The 15,118-nt window shown below is 41.3% G+C and overlaps 2 protein-coding genes across 2 annotated transcripts in view; one reads left to right on the top strand and one right to left on the bottom strand.

Moving 5' to 3' along the window:
* Window positions 1-15,118, bottom strand: part of LOC125765893 (protein purity of essence) — a 267,808-nt gene that overhangs the window by 202,747 nt on the left and 49,943 nt on the right. The window lies entirely within an intron of this gene.
* The window catches only part of LOC125765904 (uncharacterized), a 36,193-nt gene continuing 32,732 nt past the window's right edge, over window positions 11,658-15,118 (top strand). The window contains exon 1 of the mRNA XM_049431427.1: window positions 11,658-12,619. The gene's annotated coding sequence lies outside the window, so the exon portion shown is untranslated. The remainder of the gene's footprint in view (window positions 12,620-15,118) is intronic.

Genomic DNA, 15,118 nt, shown 5'->3' with positions numbered 1-15,118 from the left:
AATAAAGGAAGCATGGATTTTGGTAGGTACAGATGTTGGATGTACGTTAGAAAAATTTATTATTGATTAAGGTATTTGATACGAGTCAAGATGAGGGTAAATCTGGAAAAGCACCTCGACGCCTGATGTACGAAAATTCTTCAAATGCCAAGACACACGATTTAGAAATCTTTTGCAATTCTTGATTAGTTTCATTTAAATAATAGTTTCCTGAGACTCGCGGATCATTTGGACATAGTTTAATCTAAAGAAGCTTAAAATAAAAAAAGCTTCGATTTATTCTACCTTTAGGAAATAAATAAAATAAAAACTGATTTCTGTACCTGTCTTTGGTTTTTGTCTAGAATTCGAATTCTGGAATTGGACAGTAGGAGATTGCAATCAATCCAGCTATATCGTGTAAATTTATCCTCGTACCCTCCTAACTCTTTCGTCGGATATCCTGCTCCTAACACCCATAATACGAAACTTCCTGAAGAATGTAAAGTACGTCTAAAGTATTTATTCCGAAAGAAAAGAAATTAGTCTCATTTCTAATGAATCCTTTTAAAAATACTCTTTTCCACTTGCCGCACTATCAACATTAAAATAGTTCCGACTAAGGGTAGAAAGATAGAAAATATGAGAGAAAAGGAAGAGAGAGAGAGAGAAAAAGAGATAAAGTAGCCGATCAAAACCGTGGAATGTGGAACCTGTTCATCTTCGCGCTGGTTAAGCCACCGACAAGCCTTACACTTGCACATTTTGAAGGCTTCCCACAGCCTGTAGCTTCCAGGCCCAAGCAGAGTGTTATGGTGAGGTGTCGCACCTTTTTGGCGCACCCTCTTGAGCGAACATTTGCCGTAGGAAAAACATTTCAGCGTGTCTAAGCAGTGCTCGTTCGTGCGACATTTGTACCACCACACTACTCGGGCATGCAGTTCGCAGTTAGAGATGAGTCGAGATGATCGTCTGTTTCGTTTTTGAGATCAGTTTTGAGAATGAAGGACTGAATATTTCGATGGTGCTGTTGGTGAATGGTCGGGACCCGGAGGGCGAGCGGCCGTCAAAACGGAAAACATACCAAACGACATTCCATGATCTCGACATCCCGTGAGACTAGCGCGTGTGCCACGCTCTTGTGCGCTCGCATCGTCTGTGGCTGTGTGTGTCTCCCCGCTTTTCCCTGACGGCGTGGTTGGGAAAGAGAACGTTGTCGTGGTCGTGTGAGGAACGCGACGACATACCGGTTTAGCAACAAACCGACCGAAGTGGTGTCCCTCTGGTGGCAGGCTAGCCACCAGTGGTGGCCCGCTTGGCTTACTTTTTCTGCAATCGCGACGGGTTTTCTCTCGGCTGGATGGTGTGGTAAAAAAGAATGTTTTTTTGTTGTTGTTGTATATTTTGCGCAAAACATACGCTCACCATGACGTGGCGAAACAGACGGCAAAAGAGTTCGACTACGTTTGGATGTTGAACGTGGCATGAGTGTGTCGTTCGACGTATGGCGAGAATCATGCATTATTAAGTTGTATGCTGGAGTAGATAAGGTCGATTTCGTTTAGTGCCCAGCAGCATTACCATGGTCAGTGATGTGATTGCATACTACTGGCCAATGGAATTTGGAAATTATTCAACTTCATATGTTAACTTGTACGGATCAAGTTTTAAAATTACTTGTACGATGAATAAATATTGTACATTATGTTTGAAATAATACTATTTCTAACGGTTTATTGGTGTCTAATGTGGAAGAAAAAATACAAAAGAAAGGGTTTACCTGAAGAAACGAATTAAAAAATCGTTCAATAGCTATTCTGATCCACTTTCCCTTTCGCCGTTGGTTGATTTCAAATCAATGCACCTGAAATGAAGTTTTTCTTATGGTGTTTCCATTTTTATTTACTTCCCAATTTAAACCACGATACTACACACCCGGGCACGTCTGTTAATTGTTCGCTTCATCAAAAGCATTCCGGTACGTGCTGGGGCAAAACAAAATCTCAGCGCACGTGTTGTTGTTGTGTGCACTGTAAAACTGGGGATGGAAATTTTAAAATAGACCTGCACTCTGCAGTGAAGACTGCGGTGGACGACAGACAGTTCGGTACATTAGTTAGGCAAAGCGAATGGAGCTTTAATTACGGTGCCCGATCTATGCTTCCTGTCTGCATAACCTACCTTTTCACAACGATCGATTCGAACTTCCGAAGAGTTAAATCAAGGCTGGTAACAGCGACTAGTTTCGACGTCTGGTTTTTTTTTTTGGAAAACTTCCCAATCCGAAAAAAGCTTCCGCTGCATCGGTTTTCATCGGTCGGGCATTCGATGGCCACCGGCGGTGCTGATTCGTAAAGCAATTAATAGCCCAAAATTAGGAACCGCTTACAGTTCGCACTGCTCACAGCTTTCTACTACTACCGGTTGTTGGGGGTTTTGTTTGCAAACGTGAAGCTATGTTGAGGCGCGCGTTCCTTCTCGAACGGTACCGATCGATCCGAGCGGCAACTTTTTGGACGATGCGGTAAAGTTTGTAAAGCTGTTTTTTTGCTATTTGTTTACTACTTTTGGCTATTCTGCAGTAGTTGTTAGTTGTTTTGCAATGAAATCGATGGATTGAAAACGTTTTGCTGCCGGTCATCAGTGATTGGTGCTTCTTGTGCAAATTGTTATCGTTGCAGGTTGCTCTCAGGTTGTGTAGATTGCTTTCGAGGGAATGAGTTTTCTCACTTCGCCATCTGTAAATTAAGGGTTGTTTTATCAAGTTGCTCATCTATAATTAGCATAGTTCGCAAGCATACTAATTAACGCGTTGGAAAAACAGCTTCTTTCTATCAACTGAACCATCTGATCTAACACGGTAAAGTTTTATAAAATCTTTCAAAAGCTAGTAAGAAATATAATGCTTTTCCCCTCAAAGCTTCAAATAGTTCAGTATTTTTATTCCATTCTAATTTCAGACTTTCTGTTGCATAAACATGTGAAAAACATTTTCACGGTTGCACACAATCACCTGTCCGATTTGTCAACAATCTCCCGCAGGTCTGGTGCAAAACAACCTTTCCCACCGCACATCATTGGCACGCTTGTTCGATAATCGAATACATAATAAATCCAAATGGTACTCAATCATAACATTACTCTCGGTTGGTTACGGTACCGGTGGCTTGAATAAAACGCGAAAAAAAGCTCATGAAAAAAATATTACCCCTGCCAGCACAATTTCTGGATCGCTCTGGTTACGAAGAAGAACCAGCCACGAACCGAGAGAAAAGGGTGTATGCAGTCTAGGGAAGCTTTAGACTTTATCACATAAAAACAACATACATTTAACCACAATGCTCACGTCTGGGTGAGGCTGCTTGGTGGATTGAAGTTTCTATCTATTGCAATGAGTGGAAAGAGTACATCCGTACTCTGGTACCGATGTTGGCCGCATCGTTTTTTCTGCTTCTTCTGCTTTTGACGGAACCCACGGCTGTTTGATCGGTGCGTTTGCTCGTCCTGTACGCGGTTGTTGATAAGCCGTGTAAGTGTATTAATTGAAACATATTCTCATCATGACGAACAGACGAATGGCTGGGAATGTTGAGGAAGAAACAAGATTTTATCATTTTGCTCCCCATTCGATCGTAACTTTGCTTCATGTGGTATGAAATTTAATCATGAAGTTAAGAAAACTGATTTTTTTTTTCTTTTAATCTTTTTTAAATTTTTTTAATCTTTTAATAAAAGTGTACGGGATATTTTAAAAATTTGCTTTGTGAAAAATCACTTTAGACTTTCAATAATTATCTAACTTTAGGAACAAATATAACATTTAGAATTCTCTTTAATAGACACTCCATTACAGGCGACCCCCTTCGCTTAATTATAACCACCTGTTAAAGCTTTAGTTGTTTCCGAATGATTAAAAAAAAAGAACAAAATTGGCACGAAAGGCACAAAAATGTCCAATCACGGACATTTTCATACCTTGCTGCTTAATTCTGGCAATCTATCATTTTCACCTGGCTGGTATACGGTGGCAATGAAAATGGTGTTCCTGTTTTTTCTGCCAACCGTTCTTTGCATGATGCTCGTTCAAAAGAAAAAAAAACTTCCCGTCCAAGAAGCTCCCATGCTTTAGATATTCGATTCAATTCTAATCGTGACCCCCGGGGTACAATCCATTCTCACGGGTTTGTTGGACCGGCGCCGGTCAACGGGCGGACACCGACGCGGATCAGTGCCCAAGTGAATGTTGAGATTTTTCCACCCCATTGCTGACTCCGCTCGGTGAATATCTGAACGCAATTCCGGACTCCACACTGCATGGCCCATACCGTGGGCCTGTTAGCGCACTCGGGTATCATGCGATGAAGCTATAGCGACCATCTCGGTTCCACTCCCACCAACCACACCAGCCACGAGAGCAACCCGGCAGTACCGCAAGCAGTGGTAAACATATATTTTTTTGAAAGTTAATTGAACCATAAAACCACCAGCAGGAAGAACCTTGACCGTCGAAAAGCGTTCAAGAGCATTGCCAACACGTCTAGCTACCGCTACTGGGAAGTGTTTTGCTTTTGTTTTTTTTTTTTACTTCACAAAATTGCATTTAACTACTGCACCACAACCGAGGCAAAGGTACATGCAGACGCATGCTTTTAATAAACTTTCCTTCCCACTTTGTTGGAAGCTGAATGACCAACCCATCTAAAATGATCAATGGCGTGGTTATATGGAGAGGCTCGACTTTCCATCCGCTTTTATTGGCGGAAAGTTTTACGATGGAAGCACCTTATTAATCAGCCGTCTAGTATTAGATGCATCTTGCCGAGATGCGATTTTTATTAGCACAATCAAACATCGACAGCAGGAATCGAATGTTTCTTTTTTTTGGCAAAGAAATGGTTTGGTTGTTTGTGTTTGAAGCTCTCATTTGACTTTATATGGTATACGAGAGACGATTTTTGATTGTGTATTATTCATGTTGAAATATTTAGCTTTAGTTTTATTATCGATGGAATGTTTTAAAGTCGGAAGAATAAATAAGTTTAAGTTAGTTTGTTATCTTCAATACTTCCGAATAACAAAAACTGCTAGAATCTGTCGTTCAAAACGAAAGACTTAAGCGACGAACCCTTGTAAATGTCACATCAGAATTGATTCAGATTATAGTTAAACGCTTAAACTAAATTTTAATGAAGGTTATTTTTCGGAAAGAAACATCGACCTTAAGTTTAGAACGAACATCACATTCTTCTCTAGCACATCGGGGCTTTGAAGGGTTGAAAGGTATTTATTTTCCAACCAGTCGACGATAATGACGAAATCGATGATGGTAATGATGATTACTATTTTTATTATTTTAATCATGATATCATGCCATCTTGGTGCGGTTTGCCACAACGATGTGTTCGCTCCCTGAAACGCAGTGTTCGGTTTTTGTAAAAAAGAATCAAGCAGGTTCGTTTTCGAAAACAAGTTTTCAAACGTGTATTCGATGCGCGTCTTCTTGTGTGTTGACACAAAATATATGTTAACGCAGAGTTTGACCCGACAGAAAAAAAACACACCAATGCCGGCAAGAAAAGAGGACATCCGAATTGGAAGAGAATACGGCAGTGTATGGAATGTATCGGTGGTTCGATTGGAAGCTGCATATTTTAACGGTTAGATCATTTGTTGGGAATCGTACAAAGCTTGTTCCTGAGTATTCCAGAAAGGGTTGCCGTTTTGGTGACGACTTCTATAAGAATATATTTCTATATATTTCTAATCCTTAAAGTTTGTGATTGCTTAAACCATTTCATTGAGCTATGAAAGTATTTCAATGTATAAGGAACATTGCTGGGTGATTGAAAGTATGCGAGGGATTGGCTCAATTAAAATATCCATCAGGTTGTTTGTATTCCATCGACAACAACCCATACAACACATTCCGTTGCAACCCAACCTTTAACGTTCTGGGGCACTCCTCGTATCCCAACGCAACAGTTTAACCTTAATGGTTCTCTTGAAAGGGAAACAATGCAGATCAGTCGGGTAAATTTAATGCTGTGGTTAAGCAACAGTTCAAGACAACAACTGTTGTATCACTTTTGTCTGAAGAAACTCACGATTGCCCTACACCATCGATTTCATCTCGAGCTAATCAAAACGATAAACAATCGTCCTAAATTATCGTCCAATGAATCAAACATAAATTAGATAACATTTTCAATTGGTTTTGCAGCAGCAACCCAACATCGAGCTGATCCAATAATTCGATGCACCAGCAAGTGTACGATGGCCAACTGCAGCCGGATTGGTTGAACGGTTAAAAACAGGAATGTTCTGTACCTTCACTATGGTTACTGGTATTGGTATCTGATCGGCATTCCGTGTCCATCAGCCACAGTGCGGGCAGGACCGAGTGAATGCGACTGACCAGGCCAGTAGAAAAAAAGTTGGTCAGTTGAGCTGTTTGAAATTAGCAGAACAGTTAAGAAAGCGCAGTGGGGATGAAAACTGGCTCAAAGAAATTATGTCACCTGTCTCGTGATGTGCCTGGCCACATCGCTCGAGGAAAGAATGGTAGCATTAGTCTGTAATTAACACCGTACCGTCAAAATGTTGCTTTGGGCGATGAAAAACAAGATTTTTAGACGAGTCTGTGCGAAGCTTTGCCCGGATTTTGAAATTGATTTAAATAATGAGAAATATTTGAAGATTGTATATCTAATTTATTCATCTGTTTATTCTAATGTTCATCAGTAGCACTATTAATGCTAACTTTATATTTATTTTTTTATTTCGGCAAGGATGGCGAGACCATTTGCCTGCTAACATTTAATGAAGTTATTGAATTATTCAAAGGAAAGCTCTGACCGCTGTGGATCTTACTTGATTGTTGTTTAAAGGTCGTATTTTCAGTAAAAAACACATACATGTATTATTTTAGTATAAGAGCACAAAACCTCAAACCAGAACCAAATGTCCCATGCACAGTTAAGGGTTACATGAATTCGCATCCTATATAAGCATTTTTTTAACGTTTGCAAATTAACGAAAATTGTATTGTAAATAACGACTGAATCAGAATATAATCACGAAAATTACAACTCAGTTTTCTATTACATCAGGTTGCTGCTTTTCATTAAATTTTGCTGAGAAAATGTACATAAATTTAGCTCTTCAAATAAATTGCTACAAAATAACATCGCCTCCATGTCCGTTCGTGTTGCGCTGTGCGATGTAATGCAAATAGTATACCTTCAGGCGTTTTACATGAATTCGTTTTTAACACAAACATCGAAATTGTTCTACACATTGTTATTGACGCTATATTGAATTTTTTAATAATTTTTTTAAAATGTTTAGTAAAACTAATAGTTTAGAAATGTGTAGAGAATTTAACCATAAATTTTATGATTAATTCAATTGAATAAATTTCTTAATTCGAAGTACTACAAACGAATGGAATCGAACCCCATATTAATTACATTTTTACTGTGATTTGTTTGAAGCTTACGACGCACAACCTGATCACTTTTATGAGAACAAACGATTGTTGACTTTTTTACGGGCATAACATGTGATAGACATTTCCAAACTGCTAACTACTAAATCAGGCAGCTCCGACACTGCGTGAAGCTGCCCGTAATTAACCTGTGTCGTTTAAAACGAAAGACTCCAATGAACAAATTTAAGCGACGAACCTTTTTTTTTAATTATCACACCTAAAGTTGACAGATTTGTTTTGTTAATGTATTTGATTAAATTTTCTGTTAATTTTAATATGGAATTCAAGTAGGGAAACCATATGAGTCCTAATGTTATACTCAATTTCTATGGCTAATGGAAGGAAAACGAGATACAGTACCAACTATGAAATAATAACGCACTAGCGATACGAAGCTGCTTGGCGCGAATTCTACACATTCTTCGGTAACCTAATCGCAATTTTGCTATCCTAAAGGCTACCTGCATTACATCGTTGCACCCGACTCACACCGTCACTTTGCTTCCGCTCCCACCGGCTCAATTTTCTTCCTGTTGGTCGTTTCGGCCGTCTCCCGTTCGATGATTTTCACCGTGTACATAAAGTTTACTATTCATATTATTTGTTGAGGTGCAACGTTGTTTACGTTTCTTTATTTCCCTCCCGGAGGAGGTGTTGCTTTTGCCCATCAGAAGGGAACCCTACAGCGAAACAGTTTGTAGTTTTTTCTCTTCTACTCTCACCAACACATATTTCCTCTGGCTCTATACTGCTTGCACAAGCATCACAACAGCACCTTCGTTTCAGGTGGTTTTGTTCACACCATTCCCGCGATCATGGTTGCCATAGTAAACAGAGAACAGATCGGGGAAGAGAAAATGCATCTTAATGCGGGCGCATCTCTGTGCGCGATCGTACTCATCGCCTAACGGGAATCAAATCATGTGATATACCGATTCTGGTCAATCAATTGCATTGAATTACCAGAAGAAATTAGGTGGAGAAAGAAGAAACTCTCTCATTAGACAATTGGGTTTTCGGGAAATGATTTCCCTCCCAAAATCGGTGTGAACATCGCTTAACATAGTTTAAATGTATTTAGCGCAATTTTCTATTTGTTTTTTTTTTTTTTTTTTGCTATTCATTTGCAACCTGTTTTCTTCTGTGCATTCTAGTGATAGATATGAATACGAACATTATTTTTTGTTGCGCTTTCCTACTCCAAGTGCTACTCTAATGCGTTCGTTAACTTTATCCGATGGACAAATGAGATCTTGATATGTTCATTATGATTATATGAGTTGTTCTATTACCTCAAAAATGGAACAGACCAGCAAAAAAAAAAAATCGCAACAAACTAGCAATGCTCCGAAAAACCAGCAACCATGTCTCAGTGCAGTGATTTGTAATCCAAATTACTTTCGTGTAATGATCGTGATAATGTCCTGCCGTACCGACAGTTATCTAAATTATTTGATCAACATCAACGTTAACATTCGTCGCCTGGCCGTAGCGGAAACAGTCAGCAAAGGTGGCTCGGCCAAATTGTTAATTGCTTTCATTCTACGTTCTGCCAAAAGTTCCTCCGGAGCTTACATCAGATTCGGCGAGGCGTACTCCGTGGTACCGTTGATTGCCGACCACAATGCGGCGAAGAAAGAAACAAAAACGGAAAGAAGATTTTATTTCTGCACGTTCTTATCTAAACGAACGGGCGTATGGTTCATTTCCAAGCGGGAGGATGATATCAGATGTAACAGTATCGCACCGTACCGGGCAGTAGATCCGACATTGGGCGATACAGTTTTGATAGAAAATATTTCCCCCAATCTTTCGTACAAATAAAAAAAAAGGGAAAAACGCAATGAAACCAGCATTAAATCTAGAAGTAAAGCCATTAATTGAAAAAAAAAGAAAACTCCTGTACCATCCTCATACCATCCATTCGTAGCGTGTATGTTTGACACTCTCGCGTCGCTTTATTCCACAAACATTACCTTCCCCATCCACGCTAATTGCACACAAAAATCAATGACCGTTCTGGGTAAGCGAAGCGGCCTAACGAACTACCGGCGTACGGGATTTTGTTTTTCTCACTGTTAAATTAGCGTTTCCTATCAAGGGGGAACTGTTTTAACTTTTCTCCTTCACAGAACCTGACCGAGTTCAGAACCCGATGTTCGGTCAGGCAGAAAGTGTTCCTGATTAGTGAGGTGCTTTAGTTTTCATTATTTTTTTTTTGGATTTCCCATGCTTTTCCAACTCACCGAGGCATAAGGTTTGCATTTTGAAAGAGTTAATTTTATGTAACTCAAAACGAAAAAATAAACCACACACACACATTAGTGGTGGGCCTGATAATGCATTAGCTCTAAGCAAAGCGTGTTGTGAAAATTTGTCAAACCAATTTGCGCAATTTTGGGTGCCACGCTCGGGACAAAGTTATGGTTTTCCGCTCGAAATGAATCACTTCTTTCAAAAAAAAAAAAAAAAAAAAAAAAAAAAACCCACCCGTCAGCGATCGTACATTTTACCTTTTTTTTTCGTTTGTGTTTTTCCTCCTTTCAAGCCTAGTTATTATGTGATTGCGATCCGATGGTGTGGACCGCCTGCACGTTACGGTGTGGTAAGCCTTTAGAAGGTGAGGTGAAAATGAGGCAACCCTGCACGATTAGGGAAACCATCGGCAAACGCGTAGCCCAAACCAAAGCTAGGCTGCTAGGCGCATGCAGCCGAATGGTGGCGTAATATGGACAGTAATGCAGCGAAATATGTCAAGGTCCATAGGATGCGCACTTGCAGTAAACCTTCGTTCATTTTCCCCCTCCAAGTTTCCTACCGAGCAGCACGCCTTTGCCTTCCGTGGTTTTCGATGCGCCAACGGTTCCCGTTACCGGCAGTCGGCAGTACTGTTCAATTGTAACCATTCAGTAACACCGGCCGTGGTGTGCATTTCGCCTCCCAAACGAACGGTACTGTCGGTGCTGTGCTGTCGATCGCGAGCCATCACACTGATGCGGACATAAACACTTTGTTCGCGCAATGACAAGTCACTGTTCGAGCCGGGTGCATGAATGGAATGGCAGACATTGAGAATTGCGGACACGATACGGACATTACGCGATCCCCCTCCGGGGGGGAAGTTATTCCCATTTGCCGACAGCTTGATGATCGATGTAAACAACGCTGTATAAGAAAGGGCAAACCTCGGACGAGGCAATAGAAAGGAAAGCGGTTGCGTAGTAAAATGAGACAAAACAAGAAACTGGATCAACCGTCAGCGCACACGACCACATCCGCACGAGCGGGACAGTTTTTTCATGGCAGTCGATGAGTTGGTGTAACAATCTCGTATCGCAAGTATGTTGATGAGATTGAATAATTGATATCATTATCTAGCCGAAGGTGCAGGTTGCATGATGGTTGGTTCTTCTTCAGACCTGAACAAGTACGATCGCCGATACGAACCGGAACCAGGTGGAAAGTAAGCCCCCGGGGAAGTAAGCAAAGGTTACTCACAACCAATCATCGCTATCAAACGATCCATGCTGCCCAGCCAAAGTTCGTTCACTGGCTTCCCGGAGTATAAGATATTGCCTCATCTCTTCCGCAGCGAATAGACATAATTACCACCACCCGAAAAGGCAGCATTATCATTAGTTCGGAAACATTTTCGTAAACAATTTCCTGTACACCCACCAGGGTAATACGTGCAAGGTTGTCTGTAATCGGTTTGCTTACTTTAAGAAACTAAAGCAGGTCAATATACTACCTGCCCGGATAAGACAAAACGGAAATTATTCAGCCAAAGAAACCAAACTTCAATCGATTGATCTCTCGCCACAACATTACCCATGGTGTATGGCGGTTGTTCCACCGGCACGCATCTGTTTCGGGTGAATTTTAATTTCCTTGCCCAGAGCAATAAAAAAACACAAAATCCACCAGTTTACTCGTTTTTTTTTTTATTTTTTTTTAGCCGCATTTTTAAACTATCAAACGCGAGTCTTGATAGGCAGCTCAGCAGTTTATTAGGCGGGCTTCTGCTTTCGTGCTTGAAACCATCCATGTTGGACGGGTAAAACAATACGTCTGAGCGATCATCTTCTTACATCAGAAAAAATAAAAAATGCCAAAATCGCGACGTTTGTGAGCGTTTTTATTTCATGTTTGGTTTTTGGCTTTTCATCGATGCAACTCACCCGACTCATCTCACATCAAAAACGTTCACTGTGAGCGGCTTCACCAGCTCACCATCGTTCACACGTGGAAGGGGATGTTGTGTTGTTGTGGTAAAGCGGCCCCGGCATCGATCGAGGCAACTTTCTTTGCGGTGGTTTTTGTTTCGTACCGGCCGCTAGGCCAGGTTTCTTCTATCCATTGGGTACGGGTTGTGCCGGCTCACTAAAGTTACGGTTGCGTCAGTCTTCTTCGAACTCGACTCGCGATCAGACGGCGTACCGTGGGTCTTTGTTGATCGTGCCCATTCCTGCACGGTGTGAGTGGTTTTGTGTTTTGTACCTTCCGCGCATTCGTGGACGGAGGGTTTTTTTGTTTGTTGTGTGCCTCACGCGGGATCACCTGTCATTTGTGTGTAGAGAAGCAAGCTGGAGACAGTAAGTTTGTTTCGCTTCATTTAACTACGCCCAACCGGACGATCGGTGATCAGTGATCGGTTGTAACCTAACACGTTCCGTCCAACCATCGTATCCGGTTGCATCAGGAGTGAGCCTGTTAGTGTGTACGATTAAGTGAGGAAAGGAAAAAAAAATAATACAAAACAGCAACTCTCCCTTGAGGGATTCGACTACAGAGCCTTGTGTTCGTGACGGTGTTTCGCACGATCTTTCCTAGTGATCCTATTGATCGGTGCAGAAGTGAACAGGAACTGACAACTTGCATTAATCGTCCATCGCCTCAAGTGTTCTCCGTGTCTACTTCACTCACTACAATGGTGCAAGATGTGGTGTAAACAAACACTGTTTGTGCGGTGAACGCAAGTTACTGTGTGAAGAATTCCTTCAAGAGAAATTACGCAAATTCCGGTGTACAACATATCTGTATAAAAGTTAATGTTTGACGAGTTCTATAACAGATCTTCAATGTTAGAAGTGTGAAAAAGTGATACAGAAATGAAATCAACACCTTTGCTTCCAGCTAAGAAACAAAGTCGTAAGTGTCGTTTCGATTGCAAACATAACATTTGGAAAAGTGTATTTAAACGACTATCTAACCTACTTTCTCTCGCTAGAACATAGCCCAATAAACATCGAATGAGTATCGGTTGTTGACTGATTAGCTCTATTTTGATCGTATCATTCAAGAGACCGTTTTATGGCCAATATAAAAACGATATCCATTGGTGACACTGATGTTTGAGATGAGTATCCCTGCGATATTCAAGGTTTTTTCTTTGGTGCGCTTTTTGTACGGCTGCGACTCAGCATGTTGTCGCCTCTGTCTGATGGGTTCTATAAAGTTTTATACGAACCATAATGTGGAAAGTTTTCTGTCACAGTATCACGCAAGGAACTCCGGTCCGGTGAAACCACGATCAAATCGTCGTGCCTTCTAATTGAATTGCAGATTGTGGACAAACGGTTGGGAATGATACACTTATAAGCACGTATAAACAAAACGCAAAACGTACTGGTTCGTACCCTATTATAGGGCTGCCCGGCACTAGCGTGAAGCTGCTAATCTTGGCGTACGCTCGGTAGTCTGTAGTTTGCAAATCGCGACCAGCTCGGGGGAGGAATTTCGCTTTCGTTTTCTTATGTTACGATCTGATTGCGTTCGGTCTTTTTTTGCATTCATTCCCTTGTCTTGCCTATCGGTTCATCAGCTTGCCGGGTATGCTTTTGGAGGCGCATTCGGTCGATAAATTTGCAGCTACTCCCAGCCGGAAACGCCTCCTAGTTCACGCTGCTGCTGGAGGACGTTTCACGCGCCAGGTTTCACTCGCACGGCCTACAACCGCACAAGAGCTGCCGACCCGATGGGGTTCTGCTCTGGAAGCTTTCGGTTTGCGCCGTTCGGACGAGTTTCAGGAAGGAACGGCAAAGCAGCAACAACAGCAAATAAAATAAAACAGATTGTTTCGATTGGTGTGTTACAGCCGTCAAACTGTTTGAAACTGACAGGTCCGGTGGTACGGTTAGTCTGGGCGCTTTCACGAAATTTGACCGACCGAAAAGGTGGGCTTTTCGGGAAGTTTTGGTTTTGTTTTTGTTCGTTTTGCGGGGAGTTCCCCTAGTGGAGGCAACACGAAGCTGGCTGGCAATTAGCTACAGCCGTTTCCGAAACATTAAAACACATAGAAAATTGTTTTCGATAGGAAAGTGTCGAAATTCTTGCCAGCGGGTAAAGAGCTGCAAATAATTTCACTTTGCCGCCATAACCGGAAACGATTAGTTGCGCCTGTCAACGTGATCGAATTCGGCCGTACCGTAGCGTTGAAGAAGGGTGATTTATAGCTGCGGTGCCATGGGAGTTGGCACTCGCGCTGTGGAAATCACTTTTCCGCCAAACATTTTAATTTTCGTTGCATTTTGCTTTTCGCAGCAGCGAGATACATAAATAGAAATGAAACAGTGCAATAAGACAAGCGATGTGAAGTAAAACAAAAGTATTAATAAGCGCATTCTGTTTCTTCAATGATGCATTCTTTGCGATGGTAATTTATTTGGTAACAGTTGTTAACATAGAAGATAGTTTCAGTAGGAGAAATACAACTTGAAAAACGAAAAGAAATTAATAGCAAAATCGATGGAAAAATCAAAAATCATAAGGCAGCAACAAAACTTAAGTGTTTTGTTAGAAAGCTATTTACAAAACAATCTTTCTTTATGATTTCATTGCAGAGTGGTTTAGTGAAGGTGTGAAACTCACACAGTAATTCAATATTTCACAACTCACTGACCTTCATTGGAGAGCCGTGGAATGGATAGCACAACTCTAACGCTCAACATGCGTGTAATTAGCTAGCAAAAGCACAGATTAAGTTCGGAAGAATAATTCAATGATAAGCTTGAACCTGTTGGCTTTCGTGACCGTTCATTGATCTGCCAGGTTGCATTGTGAGGTCAGAGGCAACAGAACGCGCTGCGTAAGGGGTGAAATAATTACCCGCAGCAACAAAAACTATCCAACTTGGCCAAGTCTTTCCTGTTTTCCCAACGCGTTCCATCCATGCGTAGGTATCGCCTCTGTACCGCTAGGTAATGGTTACTCAAGCGGAAGCCGTTCACGGGTTTTGGGATAATCAATTTTCCCAACAATCGATGAAAGGCGCTGAAAACAGAAGATTCATTACCGCTCGTGGTGTGAATTTTCGATAGCGCACCTCCCTTAGAATAACTGTGGCTAGAAGAAGAGGAAAAACCGCTCTCGAGAAAAGCACCAGCTAGTGGCTGGTGGAAAGAAAGACACACACACGAAGAAAAAAACCTTCAAGATGGGAAAATAATCAAGATCGATCAAGAATGATCGCGGAAAATCGGCTTAGCACCCAGAGCTCTTTCTACTTCGTGCCGTCGAAATCAATACGGAACGGACAGTGCAAATAGATCGTGAGAGTTAATTATCGATAATTCTCGGATGTAACGGATTAGGCAGGAGAAAACGGAAGAATTTATTTGAAGACAAAAAAAGGAAACGAAACTTAAGCTG

This window comes from Anopheles funestus, chromosome 2RL (genome assembly GCF_943734845.2).
Source record: "Anopheles funestus chromosome 2RL, idAnoFuneDA-416_04, whole genome shotgun sequence".
Classification (NCBI taxonomy): Eukaryota; Metazoa; Arthropoda; class Insecta; order Diptera; family Culicidae; genus Anopheles; species Anopheles funestus.
Note: the sequence above shows the minus strand (reverse complement) of the source record. Positions and strands in the feature narration are given on the sequence as shown.